We start from the raw sequence: 10,231 nt of genomic DNA, 5'->3' as shown, positions 1-10,231 counted from the left end.
GTGGAACCCGCGCGATCGTGGTGCCCCCCGCTGACACTGCGGGTCCCCGCTGCCCGGGCTGGATGCCTCGGCCAGAGGTGTTAGGCCTGGGCAGGGCAGAGCAGGAGATTGCGGGGAGCTGGGAGTCCCCTGCCCAGCCCTAATGCCTTGGCCAGAGGCGTTAGGCCTGGGCAGGGGCAGAGCCTGCAACCGCGGGGAGCTGGAGGTCCCCTGCCCAGGCCTTCCACCTCTGCTGGAGGCCTTAGGCCTGGTCAAGGGGCCGATCCGGTGATTGGTGATCAGAGGGTGATGAGGGTCAACTCCTCTGGCCGAGGCATCAGGCCTGGTCAGGGGGCTCCCCTGCCCAGGCCTGATGCCTGGGCCAGAGGCATCAGGCCTGGGTGGGGTGCAGAGCCAGGTATTGGGGGGATATGATGGTCCCCTTGCCCAGGCCTGAAGCCTGGGTCAGAGGCGTCAGGCTTGGGCGGGGGGTGGAGCAAGTGATCAGAGGGAGATGGGGGTCCCCTACCCAGGCATGATTCCTGGGCCAGAGACCTCAGGCCTAGGCAGGGGTCAGAGCCAGTGATCGGGGGGAGATGGGTGTCCCCTGTCCAAGCCTGACACCTCTGTCAGAGGTGTCAGGCCTGGGCAAGGGGCTGATCCTGCGATTGGAGGGGGCTGGGGGTCAATGCCTGAGGGCTCCCAGTATGTGAGAGGGGGCAGGCTGGGCTGAGGGACACTTCCCCCCGCCACACACCCACACCCAGTGCACGAATTTTGTGCACCGGGCCCCTAGTTATTATATATCTGGTCAGGACTGAAATGAAGAATATTCTGATAACTAGAATATCTATGACATTTTAGACATTAATATTTGACAACTATTGAATTACATTATTTTGTTCATAGTTTTAATTAATCCTTAATAGCAATAGGTAGATATTACCATTTTAGAGATGAGAACACCGAGGATCTCAATGTTTAAGTAATTTGCTTATGTTAGCAATTGGCAGAGGTGGAATTCAGGTCTGTCTATCTGACCTCTAACATTTTTCAATTGACCTCTGAAATAAAATAATTATCATAGCTTAGCTTAAAATTTAAATCTATGTTAACCTGTATTTAAAATGCATTAAGTATTTTAAAAAACATATCAAATATGTATATATTAAGTGTACATGTCTAAGACGTGCCTCAGTATGAGTCATTTCTATGCCCAAGCTTCGTTCCATTGTTGCGACATAGGTATGTCAATATAATTTTATTTTGCTAAATAAAAAAGGACGATGACAACGGGAAACCTTCCCCCCCATCTTAGTGAAGCACAGTCATGTTTTAATCCAAAAAGTCTAAACCACAAACCAAGTGACTGTTCTTTTACTGAGACCGTCTATGTAGTAAGTGTAGATTCAGTAACTTGCAAGATGCTTAGGAATCTTAAAAGTCAAGCTGGAACTAGAAAGGGAGAAAGGGAGCGAGGAGCCATTGTGCCCCTGCCCTCCTGCAGGAGTGAGGAGGAAGTCGGGAAACCACAGAAACAGCACTCAGGCCACAACTTCAGGGAACCAGTGGTGCACACAACAGGCTACTTTTAGAAGAACCAGGGGAGTGCCCCGATAGAAATACAGCCGCCTTTTCCCAGGAGGGACACTTCCTGGGAAAATCACAGAGTCCTAGCAGAAGTGCCAAATGAGCCAGGTGGGAATGAGAGAGTTGACAAGGGCAAAGAATGAACGTGTAAACATAGAAGCAAGTTGTAATGCAGTTGCCCAGGTGAGAGACAGCATGGCTTCTGCGGAGAATTCAAGAAACGCAGGGTTGATAAAGTGCAAAAGTCTGACTAAGGGGACAAGCGATTAGGCTGGGACGTAGGCCGGGGCCGGGTGACCCAGGGTCGGCTCTCCTACGCTAAAGGGAACAGCAGCCTTTTCATTGGGGTAGCAGTGAGCTGCTATTCACGTTTGGCGAGCAGCTGAGTGATAAGGTGAGCCCTATTTTGTAGACGGATTATTTTGACAGCTGTAAAAAGGTGAACAATTTTGGGGGAGGGGGAGTATGTGAGAGGGATACAGGAGGCAGAAGGAAGAGTTAAGAGTTACTGCACTGGTTAGGAGGAAACTTTTTTGTTTTTTGGCTAAACCTGGAGCCTCTAGGCAGGAATGTGAACAGAAATAACATGACTCATGATGATGATCACCGTGGTCAGCAAACTGCGGCTCGCGAGCCACATGCGGCTCTTTGGGAACCTTGAGTGTGGCTCTTCCTAAGCCTTAGGAGTACCCTAATTAAGTTAATAATAATGTACCTACCTATATAGTTTAAGTTTAAAAAATTTGGCTCTCAAAAGAAATTTCAATCATTGTACTGTTGATATTTGGCTCTGTTGACTAATGAGTTTGCCGACCACTGATCTAGGATAAAGACACAAGGTTGTAACTAGCAATCAAATAACAGCAAAGCGCTCCAGTCAGAGAGTAATTTGGGCACAAATGTGTCCTGTTAAGGAAGCATTCACTCGGGAATGCTGGAGCAGCAGAAGGAACACAGTCTCCCTCACAAGGGGATCTGTTCTAAGAACAGCACAGCGGCCAGCTGTGCCCTATGAGTCCACTTTCCTGGGGCAACTCCACAGGCTCAGCTGGGGCTTCCGTGGCTCATTCATCTTTCGCCGCCTCAGCACTATGGACATGCTGAGGTAGACTGCTCTGGGTTAGGGGGGACTTTCGTAGGCATAGCAGGATGTTCAGTGGCAACCCTGGTCTCTGCCCACCTCGGCCAGTGGCATTCTCCTAGTTATGACAATCAACAGTGTCTTGGGGTATTGCCCAATGCCCCCTGAGTCTGGGACAAAAGAGCCTTTAGTTCTGAAGGCTTGGTTTCATTCATCTTGCAAAGTTGCTAGAACAGTCTAGCTACCACAGTCCACCCCGGACCCAGCGCACTCTAAACATTCTACCAGGTGTAGTTCCGTGTCTCTGTGTGTGAGCGTGTGTGTGTGTGTGTGTGTGTGTGTGTGTGTGTGCAGGTACAGGCATAAGGGAGCAGTAAGGATAATTGAAGATCCCCCACTGAGTCTCCTAAAGAACCCATTCCAACAATATAAACGTGTGTTGCTTTTTTAGCACCTCTCCATCAGATAAGCATATTTATAGTTGAACAAATCACATTTAAAAATATTTCCTGACGTATAATTGAGGCCTCTCTTTAAACACCAAAGGTATTGTTTTCTGGAAATAAAACAACACATGGCTTGTTATTATCAGTACATTTAGAGGTCGTGTTTAAAGTTTCACCGGAGGTTGAATTCCTAGGCTGCCTGTGCCCTGCTTAACTTATTAGGTCTGATTTCCTGAAGCCAGGGCTGTACTTGATCAGACTGGTATATAATGGTGTGGTTTGCTGCTATTTCTATTAGTGTTACTACAACTAAGCAGCGCCTGCCCTGGAGAATTCCCAGGAGAGAAAGCGGAGTTGCTCTCAACCGACCCCCTGACCCTCCAGCTCTGCTGGCGGTTCCCATGGTCACAGCCGTGGTGATGAACAGATGCATTCGGCAGGGAGGTTCACCGTTACATTCCCTGGAGATGGTACTAAACTCCTAGAAAATGACCACAAATGCCATATACCCATAGCCAGAGATGGTTACTGAATAGGTTCACAGAGCCTTCAGCAGCCATAATAGCTTTATCATACGCAGAATACAAAACAAACAAAAAAAGACAAACTTTTTCACCAATCTCTGCATTTGTCATTGAATACCTAGACTATTATAGCTTCTTGTTTTAATAAGGAAGTTGACAAGTTAGAGTGTGTCCAGAGAACCACCAGCAAAGTGAGTGCCTGGAAGGCACCCTCGCTGCTCATCCTGAGCTACTGGTTAATAATGACACAATGAACACATGGAAAACCCTCTTCAGCAACATAGATATGGCTCAAAATATAGTTGGTAAAACCCAACCATACAAGAAGATACAATCTGATGCAAATATTACCAAGTTTCTTGCATCCCCTCAATCATGCTGGCTACTGACTGTTGCTCACTTCACCGCAAGCTCACCTCCTGACTAGGGTTGCTACCAATGCCGAACCCCACTTGAGAACAACCATGCCAGGTAACCAGAAAAGCCAGCCCCCCCCCATAGGCTCATGGGCTGCATCCAGACCGCGATAAAATTCCCATCATGCAATGGAAAAATCGGTTCATACAAGGGACTTTTAAAGGCTATAGAAAATGACCATCGCTATGCATACTTCTCGGGTCCCAAACTTAATTTAAATGTAACAGTTCAGGGTACACAGAAGCCCACTAAGAGTCATGGATGTTAGCATTGTTTTGCGTAGAAATGTTTGTTTGTTTGTAGTGATGGAAACAAAAGCCGTCCCTGGTTGAATTGTGAAGTTATCTAAACATGAAACTTTGCATGAGTACTTTATGTGAAGCACAATAAAAATGTGTCACCATATAATGTATGAGTATTGTTCAAAAAATCGATAAGCACAATCACATATAAACATGAGAATAGATTACCTTCCTACAGAAAGTGGTACTGTAATTTGGTACTTTCCAGACAATTCATACTGAACATATTTTTTGTTGTTGTTGTTTTTTTGATAGTATTTTTTTATTGAACATATTGTTTAAATTTTTTCTTGTGAGGAACTTTTGTTATATTTTAAATATATTTTTATTGATTTCAGAGTGGAAGGGAGAAGAGAGAAATAGAAACATCAATGATGGGAAGGAAGCATTGATTGGCTGCCTCCTGCACACCTCCTACTGGATCAAGCCTGCAACTGGGGCATGTGCCCTGACCAGGAATTGAACCATGACCTCCTGGTTCACAGGTCAATGCTCAACCATGGAGCTGGCTGGCCTCACACTGAACATATTCATCTCACAGAAATGTCTCCATTACTGTGGCTTGTGTCACTTTGACAGTCACTGTACATTTATAGTTAATGTTTGCCCTCACTGATAGAGTAAATATCTCCTAGGAAATTTTAAGTATTATTATCCTTTCCCTCCTTTTGAATTTAAAACTATTTAAAATCTGTTTGAGTAGGCTGAAAGAAAAATCATTTTAAATTATAAATCTTATGTGATTATCTCAAAGATTTTTTTAAATATAAATGCAAGCCAGAGGGAAATAAGAAGTACCAAAATATTATATTATCAAATATTCAATTTGCAATAGAGTTCCTTTATTAAAATCACCAATTATGATTTCACATAAAATTTAATTGAGGTCACTACCCTTCTGGCAAGCTATTTCAAAATTCTGTCTTATAATAAGATTTGTTATTGCAGCGTTTTCCACAGCAATACTTCTTTTACATACATGTGCTTTTTATATCTATTTATAAAGATAATAGGCATCATCCATATCTTAATTGAATTAATAATCAAGTTGTATATTTGCATGTCTGTCCATAGGCAGTGTGCGGTCCTTCTGTGTCCTCGCTGTTAACAAGGTTAGCAACATGAGGAAGCCCTCGTCTATCCAAAAAATGGTTAGTGACTCCCAACCAGCCAAAATATACACGCATTCTGCACAAATGACACAGGCATTCTGATCGCATCCCGGAGAAACTCAATCCTTGGAATATGTAACATTTTAAGTATTTTTAAAATATATTTTTATTGATTTCAGATAGAAAGAGGGAGAGAGAGAGAGAAACAATGACGATGAGCGAGAGCCTGCATGTGTCCTTGACCAGAATCAAACCTAGGACCTTTCAGACCATTCAGTCCCCAGGTCAACACTCTATCCACGGAGCCAAACCAGCTGGGGCTGAATAGGTGACATTTTAACACCAGGACGAGTTCTGCACCATCACTCAGTTCAGTACAAACACAAGCTGTGCACTTGTTTGGGGAGAAGTCTCTTCCGTGCTGAGGACCACGTGTCTGTAGGAAACCCTGGTTTCGCTGACCTTGAACATCTGGCAGTGAAGATTATTCCCATTTAACTCCAAATAGTTTATATGGGCTGTGATCAAAATACATAATGTGCTGAGATTGCGCAGCCATTTGAATTGACAGCAATCTAACCATGATGGTGTCTGGAGGTCAATTACCCGCTTACTTCCCTTTTCCTTTCTATAGGCATCGATTGTTTTTACGCCACTGACTGTGCTCTACTTCCAGGATTAAACAATTGCTGCAACGCAGTCCCCGCCCTCTCAGAGCTAAAAGCCTAGTAGAGAAGACTGTCCTCTAAATAAGCTGTATCGACATGTTTAGCATTGCTGTTAAGAGGCACACGAAGACCCAGGGAGACGGATGGCCGTGGTCTGAAAACCAGAAAACAGGAGATTTGAAGAGAAATGTCAGCATCAAATAAATAGCAAGTCTCAGGCAAAAATGTATGCATTTCCCGTTTCACCTGAGAGGTTTGCTTTAGAAAAGTTGACAGTAAAGTGAAGTTCTGTGCAAGGAATTCCAATTTCCATGTAACACCAATTTTAATTTTATTTATTTTTAATGTTTTTTTTTTAATTTATTTCAGAAAGAGGAAGGGAGAGGGAGAGATAGAAACATCAGTGTTGAGAGAGAATCATCAATTGGTTGCCTCCTGCATGCCCCCGACTGGGGATCTAGCCCTCTACCCCAGCATGTGCCCTGACTGAGAATCCTACCTTGACCTCCCGGTTCATGGATTGATGCTCAACCACTGAGCAACATTGGCCATGCTATTCATTTTAGTTTTTATTTAATTTATTGGGGTGACATTTCTTAATCAAATTATATAGGTTTCTGGTGTACAGTTCTATCATATAACATCTGTATGCATCTATTTTTAAAATGACAAATTTACTTCCATAATAGGAAATGTCCCTCTTAAAAAAATAAAATAAATGCATTTAAAGAAATAAAACATCATTAGGCATGAGCTTGCTAAGGTCCATGATTGATGTTGGTTTTGTGGCGCCTTGAAAATATTTTTAGAAATGACTCAGTCCTGCTCTTCTCTGTCCGATTTCCTTTACCTTTCAATTTGATTTAACTGGCTTCATGGTTGTATTCCCATGAGAACTGCTCACATTGTGTCTGAGTCACAGAAAAGCAATACATGTTAGCTTTATTATTGTTGCTATTATTATTGCTGTTACTATTATAATTTTGGTTATGCCTAAAAATTTGTAGCTCAATTTCACATGATACCAGTAGATATAAATTTCTAAAAATGGCCTGTGAAATTATAGCTACTCTTTATCATAGACATCTCTTACATTTTAATAGACTTATAGATAAGACAATGTAGGCATTGAATTAATTAGTAAAATGACTGAATTAAAGTAAAAAAAAAAAACCTGTTTCAGTCAGATTAGTTTCTGAACAGTACAACACTAAATAGTGAGTATAAGCTTTGAAATAAAACCCTAATGTGGTCAAAACTCAGATCAATCATTCCAAAATTTTATGTATTTAACATCCTTTATGTCTCAATCTGCTATCTGTTAAATGGTCATAATTATACGTTGGTGTACGCATTAAGTAAAGTTTTATATACAAAATGTTTACACTATAATCATACATAGTGTGTACTCAGTGAAATCTACTTTGTGTTTTTTTTCTTCCTATCAATCAATTACAGTACCTCTCTATGTTCTTTGCTGGCCAGAATATTTTCAAATTTGGAATATGATTTTGTTCTTTACTTGGTCAAATCTGTGACTTCTAAATGTTATTACAAATAAAACATACCATATTTTATCATTTCTAGTATACTAAGACTTAAGCATTCAAAGTACTGAATACATATGGCCATATGAAGAGAGCATAATACTTGCATAAAGTAAAACACATATATAAAAACTCCTTACAATTTATTTTAATGTATTTTTATTTCTAACTATTAAAATAATAAATTTCTCCACTTTGTATTGTTGAGTAACCTCTATTTTCTATAAGATTTTTTTACTTACATAGGAATTTCACTGATTATTGGTAATTGCACTAGAAAAACTATGTTAAGAAGGATTCCAGAGTGAAGTTGAGGTTAAAGATAAAATTATAACCATTTAATGGGTACAGAAGAGAGAATGGTGACATAGATTTTTTGAGTTGCCATTCTTAGTTAATAAAAATATGAAATGAAATACCTATTACAATTTGTTTTCAGACCATTATCCAAATGTTTTTGTCCTAAATTCACTTTAGCCTTTTATGAAAACACCTTAAGTCATGAATGCATATATCCATTTATTTATTTTGTTAATAGTAAACAATATAATATCATGCTACTCAGTATTTATTTGAAATTATAGGAAAGGAAAATTGCCACTAATATTTATTTAGCATTTACTATATGCATATTTTATTTATAAACAATTTAATTTAATCCTCCATTATACAAAGTGAGAACAGCTCTTATATATTAGTTAATGTCTAACCTCTCAGATAACTAGGTGAAAGGAGCAGAACTCAAACTCAATTGGCAGATTAGAAGCCAATTCTTTTTCTACTCTAGATCTTTCTCTATCCTGTGAATTTATATTAAAATATTTACCATGCTTACAGCAATAACTTAGCTAAAATCAAAGTTATAAATTGGGCTTATTCATTAGTGAAAACATTCTTTAATTCAATGCATCTATATAGTTCTGGCATGGAACTTCCAACTAGCACATGCCAATGCTTAATCAAGATCTCTCCTTAGATGTCTAGGAAGTCCTTAAGTTTGACCAAAACTCCACATCTGCCACCCCTCTCCTTGGAATCCCCAGCTACTCCAACAGTCTCCCACCTCAATCCATGGAAATTCTAACCTCCACTTGTTCAGATCAAAGAACTGGGCTCCCTATCAAGTCTTCTTATTTTCTTATATGCCACAACCAATCATTCAAGGAGTCTTTTTAGTCATTCTACCAGACTGCATTCTTCCTCTACAAGCTTCATCAACATAGTGCTAATCTAAGCCACCAGTGCCTCTAGCTTCTCCCATCCAAGTGGTTTTCCTGAACCTGCTCCCATCTTGTTCTACAGAAAAAGGCTCCTCGCTGTCAAACCAGTTGTCAGAGACAGATTCTCTCATGTGTATGGCCCCCACTTCAGTGACCCCCATTTTACTCAGAATTACAGTTGAAGTCCTTCTCACTGCCCGCAGGTTTACCCCTGACCTCATTCTTCACTAAGTCCGCAACCTTATTTCCTGAGCTCTGCCCTCACCTTCCCCACTGCACCACACTGGCCACAGTTCTTTTTTCTTTATTTTTTTAAAAGATATTTCTATTGATTTCAGAGAGGAAAAGAGGGAGAGAGAGCTAGAAACATCAATGATGAGATAGAACCTTTGATCATTTGCCTCCCACATGCCCCATCTGGGGAATCGAGCCCACAGCACAGACATGTGCCCTGACTGGGAATAGAACCATGACCTCCTGATTCAGAGGTCGACACTCAACCACTGAGCAACACTGGCTGGGTCTGGCTGCAGCTCTTCAAACACTTCAGACATGCTTGGGAGTCCTGGCCACGGTGCCTCCTGCTTGTAATGTGCTCCCTTAGGTATCTGCATGACTTCCCCCTCATGAGCCCTTGATCCTAGGCCACCATTGCGGACAGGCTATCAGGGGCAGCCTTCCTGCTGTCTAATGTCTCCAGAGCACTTTTCAGACAAAATGCATCTCCTTTTTCACAGATGCCTATCTGCAAGTTTCTCTGCTCACTACAATGTACATGTGTCCCCACATCAAGCCTGTGGCTGTCAAGGTCATTCCCAGGCACAGACAGGTGTGGAGCAGTGACAACCCATCACCTGACTGCAAAAGCCCAGCTGATGCTTGCTTCCTTACTGTAAACATGAACACACCTGTGTGACAGAGTGCCAGGTTTCCACTTTGTGCCTTTGTTGGTGACCTGGCTGCTTACGAAGACCTCCCAGCGCAGTGCTGAGTGCTGTCTAGGGCCCTAAGCACAGGAGACTCTCTGCCACATGGAGGAAACCTGTGTTTTAGACAAGCTTCCTTCAGGCAGGAGTTATACGACTGCTGGCCAAGAGCTCAATGTTAGGGAGTCAATAGCATATAAACATGAGGCATCTTTAAGAAGCACAAGTAAAGTGCCGGGAGCCGGTCCATCCTTGTTGTTTCAAGGGACCTGGCATATATGGCATACTGTTCTTAATATGTTTGCTCACCTTCTTGGAGCTGTGTTTTAACCAAGGTCACCTCTCCGAGAAAGGTTGTTTCCCCAGGTAGGGATTTTCCCCTGAAGTTAGGGAGGGAATAAAACCTCTTAACTAAGTGC

Source organism: Myotis davidii, unplaced genomic scaffold (genome assembly GCF_000327345.1).
Source record: "Myotis davidii unplaced genomic scaffold, ASM32734v1 scaffold184, whole genome shotgun sequence".
Classification (NCBI taxonomy): Eukaryota; Metazoa; Chordata; class Mammalia; order Chiroptera; family Vespertilionidae; genus Myotis; species Myotis davidii.
Note: the sequence above shows the minus strand (reverse complement) of the source record.